This window comes from Otolemur garnettii, unplaced genomic scaffold, assembly GCF_000181295.1.
Source record: "Otolemur garnettii isolate 467f Iridium unplaced genomic scaffold, OtoGar3 scaffold00136, whole genome shotgun sequence".
Lineage (NCBI taxonomy): Eukaryota > Metazoa > Chordata > Mammalia > Primates > Galagidae > Otolemur > Otolemur garnettii.
In genome coordinates this window covers 4058520-4068724 of record NW_003852531.1, presented here as the reverse complement: position 1 = coordinate 4068724, position 10205 = coordinate 4058520, and the positions used below count along the sequence as shown (strand labels likewise).

Genomic DNA, 10205 nt, shown 5'->3' with positions numbered 1-10205 from the left:
AACCTCACAACTGAGGGGCATATCACCCCATTCCCAGGCCACACTCCTGGATTCATTAGATTAGAAACCCTGAGGATAAAAACTAGGTGTCAGACTTCAGAAAGACATGAGAGCCTTTGTCGGCTGGGTCATGGGCCATTCTCATGCAGGTGATCAGATCGATGGCCATAATTTGTACCCAGAGTCACAATCATGTCAAGCAACACACACTTAGCAATATCTAAGAGGCAATGGGACCTGGAAATGTGGGTCAGGTGTTGAGGAGAGAGCCTGTCATTGGAGGTTTTGTTGGGGCACCACTGGCAGGCAGGAATTGAGTGCTCCCAGCCTCATTCTTGAGAGTAGAGAGTCTGTGAGTGGGTGAGTCCTCTGAGAAGGAAAAGGAGCATGGCAGCAAAGGAGGCCCAGTAGAATGAGGAGGAGTTGTGGGGCGCCCAGAGCAGCATCCGGAGAGTAGAGCAGAGGCCCCAGCAGGGCTACCTCCCCCTCATTGGGGATTGATAGCTCAGTGGTTTTGCTGCATGTCATATTGTCACATTCGAGCAGCTGCAGATTTTTAGACTAGACACTGTCACAGAATGGACTCACCACTCCTGTGTTAAGTGTCCCTTCACCCAGAGCATTTATGAGCTCAGTGGGCAAGGAGTGTTCAGGAGGCTACGTGGCAGCAAGACCTGACTCAATCTGCACTGTATAAAGGCACTCGTGTAGCTGACCATGAGAAGAACAAAAATCACATCCTCAACTTTAATAAGGTAATCAAATATAAATAAAACAAAGATCTACAAGAAAGCATTTTATTACTTGTAATCAATTCCTCAGAAGTGGATGCACACACACACAAAAAGATTCAGAAATTATTCTGATTGTAGTGGCCACCAGAGCATGTTCCAGAAATATAAACTTGTGATCATATTCTCTTTCCTTTATGATGTTAAATAAGAAGCAGGTCATATGTTTATGATTACATTTGAATTTGGAATTAAGGTATCTTGGAGACTGGATGGAGCAGCACATAACTAACAGAGAGTTACCTCTGAAGTCATTCTATTAATAACAGCAGCATGATACCAGTTAAACCACTCAGTTCCCCAAACCACATTTTCATAGAAGTGAGATGGAGCTAACATTTCTCTGGTCCTCCTGGGCCCAGGCACTGCAGACACTGCCCTGGTCTTGACAGGTTCTGTCATGGCCAGCTCTCATAGCTCATTATATAGCTAAACACAGGCCTTGGTTTAACCATTTGAAATTTTAGTTATTATCTATAGAAGATTAGATTCACATAGAAACAGGTGCAATTGAGATTCAAACTGATCATCATGACCCTTTTCCACTTTACAGAAAGTAAGATTAAAAGAAAAGGTTTCTATGGATATATTAAGATTTTAAAGTCAAATTTTTTTTGTATTTATTTCTATTAGAATCTCCACAGATACTGACTGAATAATTTTTTGATGCATACATTGTCTTGATACGGCAATAATTATTGCCTTCTCCAAGAATGAACCACAGATCATTAGATGTTACCACCATGTGATAATCGAGACCTCTATTACTGCCACTATACTCAGAAAAACATTAAAGCTGAACAGAGAAAGGCCCACAGCTGTGGTTTTTATGTGACCTGGACTGGGTTAAAATTTCTCTGAGCAGCCTTGAGGCTAAGGGATATACTGTTGTGTGTTCTTCAAGGTCCAGTTCTTGGCCCCACATATAACCCCCCTCACCCTGGACTTGTGCTACACTTTAGAGTTAATATGGCCATGCAGGTAGACTTGGTGGGTTCATCTGATGCCTGACACACACAGCCAATAATATCAAAATAAGCACTTTCATTAACGTCTTTTAAAATAGAGTTCCCACCCCCGGAAAAATAGAAATAAGTGACGTTATCCTTTACTACATGTATAAGGGATGAAAAAGGCAGACTGTCCTTTGATCTGTCACTTCTTGCCTTAAGGTAATTGGCAGTACTTGGTACCCAGAGGGAGGACCAAGAGAGCTCTGGAAGACCTAGTGGTGTCTACTCCTTAGTTGCAAGTGAAGGGCTAGCTGTTCTCTCTCCTGCTAATCTACTCTGGGAACCCCCAAGGGACTTGGTCCCACTATTATTTAAAATTACTAGCACAAGGTGGCTGGCCCACTGGTTGGCTCTGCAATGGGTAATAATCAGGGTGACTGTTTGTGGTAATCAGGATGCCTGCTATTGTTTGGCAGTCCTCCCCCACATGGAAGCTACCCAAAAAGGGAAGCCCAGCAAATTCCATTTTCTCTGCTTGTTGTAAATTAAAAACTTGAATAAGGCTACGCTTTATTCCCTTGCTTTTAGAAACTGAAGAAACTTCTCTCACCACACTGACCTCACCAAGAGTTGCAAATACATTTTGATTTTGAAATGACTGTCATATTTTAGATATACATTGAAAAATAATCCCCTTTTCTCCCATGTTTCAGGCTAGCATTTTATCTAATAAAAGTGCTTTCATTTGTTTCTCTGCAGAAATTGTATGTAAAATTGCAACTAACCCCATCCACTGTGTTTCTTTGCAAATTAAATTATGTAAAATTAATTATGTAAAGTTTTTCTCTTCCTTTTTCCCTTCTTTCCCAGGGTTTCTCTTGCCTAGTAAGATTTAACATCTCCAGGCTCTTGTTACAGAAATTCTCAATCATACTATCAGCTCCTCCACCAATTCCAACTTACACTATCATATCTTCATTTAAATAATTGAGGCATATATGTATATTTATATATATATACAGTAGAATATATATATATGTATATATATATATATATACAGTAGAATACCTGTAAGTTGACAACCCCAGGGACTGTAACAAACTGGTCAACACATGGAGGTGGTCAATGTAAGGAATGAGGTCTACTGTACTAATATGTACATGTGGCGCATGTCTGGTCTATGATAATTAGGTCAACCTGAGGATGTAGTCAGTATAGGGAGATAGTCAGATATGGAGGTTCTACTGTATATATGTGAGATCTGACAATTTAAGTTCATGAACTAATACTTCATTGCTGAATATCACTACCATGACCTTCAAGGTACTCTCCTTGGAAAGCTATGCACCCATACCAGTACTTAGTCTACCCTTCAAAGTAATTTTGGAACTCTTTTACTGGAATGGCCATCAGAGCTGTCTTTGTATTATCCTTGATGCCTTGAATGCCATCAAAATGTCTTCCTTTCAATATTTCTGTGGAAACAAAATCCTCATGGCCCCAATAAGAGTGGGGGAAATAGCTGATGGAAAAGCAAACCCCCAGCCCTTCCCCTGGAAAGCTTCAAGCTTGTATTCCTGGGAAGCAACACAACAGCAACTTTTATTCTGGTCATGGTAGGTGGCCAGTTAAGGGAGTAATTGCTAGATTTGTCCTTAATACAAAAATTAGTGCCTCTGCAGAAGGGATGACTCCCTTTGGGAACCCTCTCACATTCAACCCTATAGACATGGGATAATAAAAGCTTCTTGAAACTGTGTGAAAGCTGAGCTGATTCCTGGTCAGATTCCACTCTGCTCTTTGTCTGCCCTTCTGAAAAAGCCTTCCCAATACCTGAACTGGCCTCCTCTCCTTTCTGTGGACACTTCCCTCCAACCCTACCTCCAAACCCCTCAATTTCCTTTATATTCAGGTAAAGAAAAAAGTCATTGGGAGCCAGATAAGATGAGTAGAAAGAGTGTTCCCATACAGTTATTTGTTTACTAGCCAAAAATTCCCTCAAAGACAGCACCATGTGAGCTGGTGCATTGTCAGGATGCAAGAGCCATGAGTTTTTGACCAAGATTTTCAGTTAAGAGTTTCCTGACTATCCTCTTTACTAGGTCTATCACACTACTCATAGTCATCTAACAATTCTGATACATGACTCTACAAATGTTTGCAACATTCTCATCATTTATGTTCGTTACTGGCCTCCCTGACCTCTCTTTACCAGTAATGCTTTCTCTCCCTTTGGAAAGAACGTTTAATCCATTTATACACTAACATTTTTTTAAAGGCATTATCCCCATAAACTTGGACTAACATATTCCAGATTTCACTTCCACATTTGCCAAGTTTAATAAGAAATTTAATGTTTGTTCTTTGCTCTAATTCAAGTTCCAACATTCTCACAAGGGCATGTGAAAATATGCATCAATAATAATAAACACAACTCAGCAAGATGCCACCATGTGTTGGCACAAACACAGCTGTGAGACAGGATTATGAAACGTTACCAAGCTATTTATTCAAAGCTGCCAACATAAGTGCACAGTGGCAAGTTCTTGAACTTAATTGTCAGACTTTGTGTGTATGTGTGTATATTAGTATCTATGCCCTCTAAAAAGCTAACACTCAAGTCAATCTATATTGAATACAGTAGTTCATTGAGGTGTGAGAGGGGAGAGTCCCTGGGGTACCTTTTCAACAACTGTGCTTAGCACAGCAGAATCTACACTCCATTGAAATACAGGGGCCTAGTTTTAAAACTATATTCCCAAAGTCAAGACAAAAGAGAAAATTCTTCAAGCAGGCAGGAGTAAGTGCCAACTGATCTACAGGGGCAGAGTAATTAAGGTGACAGCAGACATTTCAACTGAAATTTTCCATGGCAGTAGACAATGATCATTCACCTTCAACATTTTTAAACAAAATAATTTTCAGCCCAGAATTCTGTGTCCTGCTAAACTATGCTTCAAAATTGATGAAATAAACAAATCCTTTGCAGATATGCAAACACTGAGGAAATTCACCACAACAAGACCAACTCCACAGGAAATATTTACACTTATTCTCAACACTAACCATCGCAATGGACCACCAGCAAAGTAAACACCCAGAAGCTAAAGGTCAAATCTTAGCTTCCACAATGGTGCAAAGGATAAAACTATGCCACAGACTTTCGCAAAATAAGATGAATAGTATATACCACACTTATCAATTTTCTCAATAAATGGCAACAAAGTGAAATCCTCACTGAAGAGGCATAGGTTGGCTGATTGGATAAAAAAGCACAAGCCATAGATATGTTGACTCTAGGAAACACACCTAGCCTTGAAGGACAAATCAAGACTCAGTGTTAAGTGATGGAAAACAATATTTTAAGCAAGTGGAAATCAAAATAATGGAGGGGTTACAATCCTATTTTCAGATACAAGCCAATTAAAGCAACTACAGTTAAGGAAGACAAAGATGGACACCACATACTGTTCAAGGAAACAATACAACATGAAGACATCCCAGATTTATGAACAGACCTTGATTGGTCTGAGCAATATTATATCCCATAACACCATAATAACTGGGGACTTTAACACCCCTCTAACAGAACTGGACAAATCCTTTAAACAGAAACTAAACCAAGATACAAAGGACTTAAATGTAACCCTAGAACAACGGGGACTAATAAACATAAACAAAACATGCCATCCCAAAGCTAAAGAATATACATTTTTCTCATCAGCCTATGGAACATACTCCAAAATTGATCACATCTTAGGATACAATTCTAACCTTCTCAGACCATAAGGCAATAAAGGTGGAACTCAACTCCAACAAAAACGTTCATCACAACACATGGCATGGAAATTAAACAACCTTATACTGAATGATAGTTGGGTTCAGGAAGAGATAAAAGAAGAAATTGTTAAATTCCTCAAACATAGCAACAATTCAGACAAAAGTTATGAAATCCTGTGGGATATAGTAAAAGCAGTCTTAAGAGGAAAATTTATTGCATTAGATGCCTAAATTAGAAAAATAGAAAGAAAGCGCATCAACAAACTGACAAACCTTTTTATGGAATTGGAACAAGAACAGCAATCTAATTCCAAACCTAGCAGAAGAAAAGAAATAACCAAACTTAAATTGAAGATCCATGAAATTGAAAACAAAGAATCATTCAGAAAATTAACCAAATAAAAAAGTTGGTTTTTCAAAAATATAAATGAAATTGATAAACCTTTGGCCAGATTAACTAGAAACAGAAAAGCAAAATCTCTAATAACCTCAATTAGAAATGATAAAGGGGAAGTAACAACAGATGCCACAGAGATACAAGAGATTATCTCTGGCAGTACATTGAGCTCCATAGAGATAACACCAGGGCAAGTGAGAGCCAGGTGGGCACTGGGCGACTCTGTGACTCTCTGAGGAAAAGTAACTAACCATGGGTAAAGGAGATCCTAAGAAGCCCAGAGACAAAATGTCATCATATGCGTTCTTTGCGCAAACATGTTGGGAGGAGCACAAGAAGAAGCACCCAGATGCTTCAGTCAACTTCTCAGAGTTTTCTAAGAAGTGCTCAGAGAGGTGAAAGACCATGTCTGCTAAAGAGAAAGGAAAATTTGAAGATATGGTAAAGGTGGATAAGGCCCGTTATGAAAGAGAAATGAAAACCTCTATCCGTCCTAAAGGGGAAACAAAAAAGAAGTTCAAGGATCCAAATGTACCCAAGAGGTCTCCTTCAGCCTTTTTCTTGTTCTATTCTGAATATTGCCCAAAGATCAAAGGAGAACATCCCGGCCTATCCATTGGTGATGTTGCAGAGAAGCGGGGAGAGATGTGGAATAACACTGCTGCGGGTGACAAGCAGCCTTGTGAAAAGAAGGCTGCAAAGCTGAAGGAAAAGTACAAAAAGGATACTGCTGCAGACCGAGCTAAAGAAAAGCCTGATGCAGTGAAAAAGGGAGTCATCAAGGCTGAAAAATGCAAGAAAAAGAAGGAAGAGGAGGAAAAGGAAGAAGATGATGAGGAGGAATAGGAGGAAGATGAAGAAAAAAAAGATGATGAATAAGTTGGTTCTAGCGCAATTTTTTTTCTTGTCTATAAAGCATTAAAAAAACCCTTTAAAGAAAAAAAATGAAATGTAAAGCTGTATAAGATTTTCTTTTAAGCTGTACAGTGTCTTTTTTTGTATAGTTAACACACTACCAAATGTATCTTTAGATATCCCTGTCCTGGTGGTATTTTCAATAGCCACTAATCTTGCCTGGAACAGTATGGGGGGTTGTAAATTGGCATGGAAATTTAAAGCAGGTTCTTGTTAGTGCACAGCACAAATTAGTTCTACATGGGGATGATAGTTTTTTAACTCCAGTTGTCTCTGATGCAGCTCATACAAAATAATTGTTGTTCTGTTAGTTAATACCACTCTGTAATTGCAAAACAAACAAAAAAAAAGTTGTAGCCATTTTGCTGACATTATGAATGCTCGCTCCTAAGTAACTACAATTTTTTTTATTAGTTCTGTTGTCCCTGTCATAGCTTTGAAATTTTTTTTCTTGAGGGAAAGCTAGTCTTTTGCTTTTTGCCCATTAGGGATCACATGAATCATTGTTTATCTTTTCATATAGTTAGCTGATAAAAAGCTGTTTGTCTATGCACCCTGCATACCATGATGGGGGTAATAAAAGTTAAATTGAGATAGTTTTTAAACTCCAAATTTATATTTTTGAAAATTGAGATAGTTTTGAAACTCCAAAGATGGTGATAAATTTCACAAAGCCTTCTTAAAAGTGAAGAGCAAGCAATCTATTCACAGCACGGAATTTTTAGAATAAAGTATTTTCAAAGTCTGTCCTTGAAGGAGTAATAGAAAAGTAATAGAAAACCTTTACATAATGATTCTATTCTTTAATTCCCATTACCATGTAATGGTAGTTGCATTTTGTAGTTCCCACATTAAAAAAGACCTGAGAATGTATCCCCAAAAGCATGAGCTTAAAATACAAGACTGCCATGTTGCATTTTTTGTTAATGTTAGTCCTGGCAAAGGAGAGTGCTGGATGTAAATGCCTTTTCCCATTTACCTAAATATGAACTGCTCAGGAAACTTCAGATTCTCCATTAAGACTACATCTAATTAATTGGGGCCACCCTTTAAAATAATACCACATTTAAAGTAGGTTATATTTTCTTGTATTGTGGTTTGCCCCTCTTTATATCAAATTGATAAGAAGAAAGCAGATGCTTAAACTTCACATCTTAATACAAGTTATTTAATTTATTTGAATTTAATTTTTCCTTACAAAACCCACACTCATTCATTAGAGTCATGTTTATCTGCTTAGCAGTTTAGGTAATAATTTGTCAATTTTGTCATTTTTGAGATTATTATTCTCTTAAAGTGCCAGTATTTTAAAATAGTATTTTTGTAATTGTACATGTTTTTGCGATGGAGTGCTGTTTTATTATATAATTTGACTTGGATTCTTTCCATTTGCATTTGTTTATGTAATTTCAGAAGGAATACTGAAAATTTGAGCCCTGAATGATACTAATAAACTAATTATTGCAGAGGTTTAGAAAAAAAAAAAACAAAGATTATCTGAGTACTCTATTCCCAGAAGTTTGACAATGTGGAGGAAATGGATCAATACCTGGAATCAGACCCTCTCTCTAGACTTAACCAAGAGGAAATTAATCTCTTGAACAGGCTAATTTCAAGCACTGAAATCAAAGAAACAATAAGAAATCTCCCCCCCCCCGCCTAAAAAATTTCCTGGTCCAGATGTGTTCACACAGAAGTCTATCAAACCTTCAAAGAAGAGCTTATACCCATACTGCAGAAATTATTCCAAAAAATTGGGAAGGACAGAATCTTCCCCTACATGTTCTACAAAGCAAATGTCATCCTGATACCAAAACCAGGAAAAGGCCCTACTAAAAAGGACATCTTCAGACCAATTTCACTAATTGGTGAATATATGCAAAAATTCTTAATAAAATCCTAGTCAACAGATTACAGGTACACATTGAAAAATCATACATCATGATCAAGTAGGTTTCATCCCAGTGATGCAAGGCTGGTTTAACATATGCGAGTTGATAAATGTAATTCACTGTATCAAGAGAAACAAAAACAAAGACAATATGTTCTTCTCAACAGATGCACAAAAAGCATTTGATAAAATCCAGCATCCTTTTCTAATTAGAACTCTGAAGAATATAGGCATAGGTGGCACATTTCTTAAATTAATCAAAGCCATCTACTACAAACACACAGATAATATTATACTGAATGGAGTAAAACCAAAAGCATTTCCACTTAGAACTGGAGGCAGACAAGGTTGTCCTCCATAGCCACTACTACTCAACATAGTGCTGGAAGTTCTTCCCAATATAATCAGACAAGAGAAGGAAATAAAGGGCATCCAAATGGGTGCAAGGGAGATCAAACTCTCACTCTTTGCTGATATGATCTTATACTTAGAGAACCCCAAGACTCAACCATAAGACTCTCAAAAGTGATCAAAAAGTACAGTAATGTCTCATGATACAAAATCAATAACCACAAATCAGTAGCCTTTGTATATGCCAATAGCAACCAAGTTGAGAAGATAATCAAGGACACAATTCCCTTCATAGTAGCTTTCAAAAAAAATGAAATATATAGGAATACACATAACAAAAGATATGAAGGACCTCTACAAAAAAAAATTATGAAACACTAAGAAAAGAAATAGCAGAAAATATTAACAAATGGAATAACATACCATGCTCGTAGCTGAGAAGAATCAACATTGTTAAAATATTTATACCTCCCAAAGCAATCTACAGATTCAGTGCCATACCTATTAAAATACTAACATCATACTTTCAAGATTTGGAAAAAATAATTTTTCATTTTGTATGGAAACAGAAAAAACACTGTATAGTCAAGGCAATTCTTAGTAACAAAAACAAAGCTGGGTGCATCAGTCTACCAGACTTTAGTCTATACTACAAGACCATAGTGATCAAAACAGCATGGTGTTGGCACAAAAATAGAGACACAGACATTTGGAACCAAATAGAAAACCATGAGATGAAACTACATCTTACAGCCATCTGATCTTTAATAAATCAAACAAGAACATACACTGGGGAAAAGAATCCCTATTCAATAAATGGTGCTGGGAGAACTGGATAATCACATGTAAAAGTCTGAAAATGGACCTGCACCTCTCACCACTTACAAAAAATGATTCAAGATGGATAAAAGATTTAAATCTAAGGTATGAAACAATAAAAATCCTCTAAGGAAGTGTGGGGAAAACACTTGAAGATAACAGCCTGGGGAAAGATTTTATGAAGAAGACTTCTGTGGCAATTGCAACAATAACAAAAATAAATAAATGGGACTTAATTAAGCTGAAAGGCTTCTGTACAGTTAAGGAGACAACAATCAAAGCATATAGACAACCTACAGAATGGGAAA

General features: G+C 37.4%; 1 pseudogene; it reads left to right on the top strand.

Annotated features, from left to right (window-relative positions):
• Positions 1-6173: 6173 nt before the first annotated feature.
• On the top strand, positions 6174-6800 carry LOC100943377 (annotated as a pseudogene).
• Positions 6801-10205: the final 3405 nt, after the last annotated feature.